This window comes from Balaenoptera ricei, chromosome 2 (assembly GCF_028023285.1).
Source record: "Balaenoptera ricei isolate mBalRic1 chromosome 2, mBalRic1.hap2, whole genome shotgun sequence".
Taxonomy (NCBI): domain Eukaryota; kingdom Metazoa; phylum Chordata; class Mammalia; order Artiodactyla; family Balaenopteridae; genus Balaenoptera; species Balaenoptera ricei.
Window position 1 is genome coordinate 129,490,419 of NC_082640.1, and position 6,687 is coordinate 129,497,105.

At 31.9% G+C, this 6,687-nt stretch overlaps 1 non-coding gene across 1 annotated transcript; it reads right to left on the reverse strand.

The window, feature by feature from the left end:
• Nucleotides 1-4,973: 4,973 nt before the first annotated feature.
• TRNAG-GCC (transfer RNA glycine (anticodon GCC)) lies at nucleotides 4,974-5,046 on the reverse strand. The gene has a single exon. It is a non-coding gene; the product is annotated as a tRNA-Gly (tRNA).
• Between the last annotated feature and the right edge of the window lie 1,641 nt (nucleotides 5,047-6,687).

The following is a 6,687-nucleotide window of genomic DNA, read 5'->3' on the forward strand; positions in this document are numbered from 1 at the left end:
CAAATCCATACCCAGAGTAAATGCCTATTCAAATGAGAAAAAAAAAAAATCACTTCCATGGCAGAAGCTGTACAGTATAATTAACTGGCTACAAGGTAGCTGGCTGATCACCCCTGGATAAAGGTGCCATATCGAGGGCTTAGTGTGGGCCTCTGCTGCTGTCATATTGGGCACTCAGCATTGTCTATAGCTAGGTTGGCCTTGGAAGTCCACATGCTGAGCTCATGGATTACCTCTATCCCTGCCACTATTTTATTAATAGTAGAATATAGCAGCAAATGTATCTTGTTTTAATTATATTCCATATGTGAGAAAAAATATTTATCAAGTTTAATGTTGAACTTTATCACCACTTTCAACATTATGAAGCATACCAATGCCCACCTTTATTTTTTATGATATTAATACTTTCATGAGGTAATATTTGGAAATATTTATCTCATCTGTGTAAATCTCACTTTGGCTTATGATGAAAGACTTAGTGTTTTAATTCAAAGCAGTGTATTCAAAATGAGTTAATAGTAAGATGTAAAATGTCTGGAAAATTCTCAGAAAAAAAGTAAATGCACCAACCAACAAACACAGGCAAATTTTGCTTCTTTTCAATAATGAAACATGGGTGGCATATTTATTACACTTTAAGCACAGCCATCAACAACACTTTCTGTTCAATGTCAAACAAACCTTGACGTGTAAATAACAGGGTTATTCCATCTATCAAGTACTGATGTTCTTTTAGTCTTGTAATTATTAGCTTGGAAAGCATAAAAACTTTGGTAATTTTATTATGCATTTTTTATAGTTTAAGATTCATTTTCTATCCATCATATCAAAAAGAGCAAATAATAAATCTTGCTCCTCTTCGACAACTGCAATTTTCTTGCTTCATTACAGTTTTAAACCTGATAAATCAAAGATACCTTCAACAAGAAAAAGATAAGTTTCAATATTTTAAAATTTTCTGGGTAAAAATTTCATTTAATTTGAGGATCTTAGAAGGAGTCATACATATTATACCTGTAGGTTTTACTATTAAACTTTTAGAATTCAGAGTAAAAATAAACAAAAATGAAGTGACTTAGGTATCTGATGTAGTAAATCCATGGTATTCTGAAGTGCAGAAACCAGGACATGTTAAACACAGTTACTTCTGTTGCTGTGTTAAGATGATGTAGAGTAATGGGTGGTGATGGCTTTTTCTAATGACAGAGAAGTTTAGATTGTGACATGATATAGGATCAATACAGTTCTGTTTGCTTATTATGTTGGATTTCAACCAAGAAAAAATCCCTTTTGCTATTTTATTCTTTAATTTGATTGACTTGCCCTAATTTTATTCAGAAGCACTATTATATTGTTCTTGGCTACATCAGGAAATAAAATAGACAAAATTTCCTTCCTTTGTGAGGCTTATATACCAGTGAGGAAACATAAGTAAAAATATATATTACAAGTAAATAAATTTTGTAGGATATTAGAAAGCAAAGTGCTATGGGGAAAAGTAGAACAGGCTAAGGGCTAAGAATTTGGGGTTTATGGAGGACAGTGGTTTGAGTAGACTTAGTTGAGAAGATAGCATTTGATTACAGGCCAGTATTTGTATTGAAAATTCCTTTTGTTGACTTAAAATATGACCTCAGTCATAATCAGGTTTATCACATGTCTATGAAGTAAAAATGAATCTATAATCTTAGAAACAATTTCCTCTTAAGCAGGGTGTTTTATAATGCCTTTCTTAACAATTATTTTCCTTGTTGGCATTTAATAAACATTAAAATTTAGTTTCAAATGTCTAGTATATTTTGAGAATTATTTATATTTTTTAGGAGAAAAATTGACTACATTGATAGAGCAAGTATTATGGGAAAGCTGCAGCATTTTAGTGAACTTCCAAGATCCTGAAACTTCCTCAATGGTTGTCTGAGTCAAGGCCATACCAATGATATCAGATTCTTTTATTTTGCGTGTGTGCATATGTGTGTCTGTGTATGTGTAATTATTTTTGTTTTCTTAAGTGAAACCTCCTTTAAATGATACATGATGGAAATGAGGCTCTTGTCCCTGGATTTCTACTAGTTACAGTTTTTTAGGTTTAATTTGAAATAAATGTTAAAATGTACTTCACAAGATTAATTTATTTTTAATGACACTGGGAGAAGTGAAAATGGCTTTTAATCTTTAAACAAAATGAGGGTTCAGGCCAGCAAATTGAAAAAAGTGAGCGAAATATTCACTTTCAGTTCTGAACTACTTATTTTAAATTATCACTTTGATTAAATACATAAGATGTAGTTCTATATTCCCATTTATTTTATGCTATATTTATTTGGTATTAAAAGTAATTTATATCAGGTATTTTCATGGATAATCCAAGTATCAGTGAGCACTGATACCAAAATAAACTATAAAAAGTGAATTGGAAAATGGAATATAGAAAAATATATTCTTTTTTTTTTTTATAGTTAGGCACTATCAGAATCAAAGATGAGCCAGATGAATGTGGGTGAGTGGAGGAGGAAAGTAGAAGGTGTTTTAGGTACATGTAGCATCTCTGCAAAAATACTGAGGAAAATAGCATGTTAAATTCAGCATGTATCAATAATTTGATATGTCTGGAACATAGGATTCTAAAGGGAGAGGATCAAAAGGAGATGTTGAAAAGCTATGTAGAAACTCCATAATTATATATAAATTATATATAAAAATATATGTATATATATTTATTTATCTATATAAATAAATATATATATGTTTTTTAGAGACTATTTTAAACTATTTTTTATTTTAGTTTTTTTTTCAGTTTTGAGGGATAATTGACATCCATCACTGTATAAGTTTAAGGTGTACAGCATGATGGTTTGATTCACTCATAGTGTGAAATGATTACCACAGTAGGTTTAGTTGACATTCATCATCTCATATAGATACAATAAAAAGAGAAAACAATTTTTCCTTGTAATGAGAATTCTTGGGATCTACTCTCTTAGCAACTTTTCTGGATGTCATACAGTAGTGTTCACCATAGTCAACATGTTGTACATCTCTGGTACTTATTTATTTTATAACTGGAAGATTGTGCCTTTTGACTACCTTCCTCCAATTTCCCTATCCTCCGCCCACTACCTCTGGTAACCACAAATCTCATCTCTTTTTCTATAAGTTGGATGTGTATGTGTGTTATTATTCCACATGTAAGTGAGATCATACAATATTTGTTTCTTTCTGACATTTCATTTAGCATAATCCCTTTAAGGTCCATCCATGTTATCACAAATGGTAGGATTTCCCCCTTTTTTTTTAATGGCTGACTAATATTCTTTTGTGTATATATACACCACATCTTTATCCATTCATCCACTGATGGACACTTAGGTTGTTTCCATGTCTTGGCTATTGTAAATAATGCTGCTATGAACACAGGGGTGCAGATATCTTTTTGAGTTAGTGTTTTTGTTACCTTTAGATATACTCTCAGAAGTGGAATTGCTGGATCATATGGTAGTTCTATATTTAATTTTTGGGGAACCTCCATAATGCTTTCCACAGTGGCTGTACCAATTTATAATCCCTTCAATAGTGCATAAAGATTCCCTTTTCTCCATATCCTCACCAGCATTTATTATCTCTTATCTTTTTGATGATGGCCATTCTAACAGGCATGAGGTGATATCTCATTTTGGTTTTAATTTGCATTTTCCTAATGACTAGTGATGATGAGCATCGTTTCATGTATAGACATACCTTGCTTTCCTGTGCTTTGTTTTGTTGGGCTTCTCAGATATTGTATTCCTTACAAATTGAAAGTTTGTGGCAACAGTGTATTGAGTAACTCTACTGGCACCATTTTTCCAACAGCAGTTGTTCACTTTGTGTCTCTGTGTCGCATTTTGGTAATTCCCTGCATATATTTCAAACTTCTTCATTATTATTATACTTGTTGTGGTGATATGATCCGTGATCATTGATGCTACTGTTGCAAAAAGATTATGACTCATTGAAGCTCAGATAATGGATAGCAGTTTTTAGCGATGAAGTATTTTTTAATTAAGGTATGTGCATTGTTTTTTTATACATAATGCTACTGCACACTTAATTACAGTATAGTGTAACATAACTTTTATATATGCACTGGGAAACCAAAAAATTTGTATGACATACTTCATGATATTTGCTTTTATTGTGGTGGTCTGGAACCAAACACCCAATATCTCCATGGTATGCTTGTGCCTGTAGGCCATTTGTGTATCTTCTTTGAAAAAAATGTCCACTCACTTTTCCTTTGCCTAATTTTTAATTGGATTATTTGATTTTTTGCTATTATATATTTATTATTAACCCCTTATCAGATATAAAGTTTGCAAAAATTTTTTCCCATTTCATAGGTAGTCTTTTCATTTTGTTGATGGTTTCTTTTGCTGTGCAGAAGCTTTTTAGTTTGATGTAGTCTCACTTTTTTTTTTTTTTATTTTGTTGCTTATGCTTTAGGTGTAATTTCCAAAAAATTATTACCAAAGCCCATGTCAAGGAGCTTTATTCTAATGCTTTCTTCTGGGAGTTTATGTCTTACATTTAAGTCTTTAATCCATTTCAAGTTAATTTTTATGAGTGGTGTAAAATAGGTGTCAAGTTTCATTCTTTTACATGTGACTATCCAGTTTTCCCAGCACCATTTATTGAACAGACTGTCTTTTCTCCACTGTTGAATATTAGTCGATCATATACACTTGAGTTTATTTCTGGGCTGTTGATTTGGTTTTGTTAGTCTATTTGTTTTTATGCCAGTACTATACTGTTTGAATTATTATAGCTTTGTAATATAGCTTGAAATCAGGAAATGTGTTACCTCCTGCTTTGTTCTATCTTGGGATTTCATTGGCTATTCAGGGTCTTTGTGGTTTCACGTAAACTTTTAGAGTGTTTTTTCTTTTTCTTTTTTCTTTTTTGGTCACACCATGTGGCATGCGGGATCTTAGTTCCCTGACCAGGGATCAAACCTGTGCCCCCTGCATTGGCAGTGCAGAGTCTTAACCACTGGACCACCAGGGAAGTCCCTGGAGTGTTTTTTCTATTTCTGTAAAAATTACCATTGGAATCTTGATAGTTGCCTCGAATCTATAGATATCTTTTGGTAGCATTGACATTTTAACACTTAATTCTTCCAATTCATGAACACATGATACCTTTCCATTTATTAGTGCCTTCTTTGATTTCTTTTATCAATGTCTTGTTTTCAGAGTAGAGATCTTTCACCTTCTTGGTTAAAGTTACTCCTAAGTATTTTACTGTTGTTGAAGCTATTGTAAATGTGATCATTTCTTTTTTTTTTTTTTAAGGAATTTTTTTGTTGGTGTATAGAAACACTGTGAATTTTGTATGTTAATTTTATATCCTACAACTTTACAGAATTCATTGATTAGTTTTAACAGTTTTTTTGGTTCAGTCTCTAGGATTTTTAAAATATGTAAAGTCCATGTAATCTGAAAGTAGAGTTAACTTTACTTCTTCTTTTCCAATTCTGATGCCTTTTATTTCTTTTTCTTGCCTGATTGCTCTAGGTAGGGCTTCCAGTACTATGCTGAATAGGTATGGTGAGAGGAGCACCCTTGTCTTGTTCCTGATTTTAGAGGAAAATCTTTCAACCTTTCACCATTGAGTATGATATTAGCTGTGGGTTTGTCATATATGTCCTTTATTATATTGAGATATATTCCTTTTATGCCTAATTTTTAAATGTTTTAATCATGAATGGATGTTAAATTTTGTCAAATACTTTTTCTGTGTCTATTGAGATGATGAAATCATTTTTTTTCTTTCATTCTTTTAATGCGATATATCACATTGATTGATTGCGTATGTTGAACCATCAGCATCCCAGGAATAAATCTCAGTTAATCATGAGAATAATACTTCTAATGTGATGCTGAATTCGGTTTGCTAGGATTTTGTTGAGATTTTTTTCATCTATATTCATCAGGGATATTGGCCTATAGTTTTATTTTCTAGTATTGTCCTTATCTGGCTGTGTTATCAGAATAATGGTGGCCTTGTAAAATAAGTTTGGGCATGTTCCCTCCTCTTCAATTTTTTGGAAGCTTTTGAGAAGGATTGGTATTAATCCTTTAAATGTTTGGTAAAATTCACTAATGAAACCATCTGGTGCTGGGCTTTTATTCATTGAGAGATTTTTGATTACTGGTTCAATCTACTTACTAGTAATTAGGCTACTCAGATTTTCTCTTTGTTACTGATTCAGTCTTTGTAGGTTGTATGTTTCAAAGAAGTTGTCCAGTTTGTTGGTGTATAGTTTTTCATGGTAGCCTCTTATTTTCCTTGTATTTCTGTGATATCCGTTGTAATATTCTCTTTTTCATTATACTTTTGTTGATTTCAGTCTTCTCTTTTTTTTCCCCCTTGTTTAGTGTAGCTAAGGTTTGTCAATTTTATTTATCTCTTAGTTTGGTTAATATTTTCTATTCTTTATTTTATTTATTTCTGCCCTAATCTTATTATTTCCTTCCCTCTGCTAACTTTGGCCTCAATTTGTTCTTTTTTCCTAGTTCCTTAAGGTGTAGAGTTAGATTGTTTCCTTGCTTCTTAATGTAGGCATTTATTGCCATGAACTTTCCTCTTACAACTGTTTTTGCTGAATGCCATAAGTTCTGGTATGTTGCATTTCCATTTCTGTTT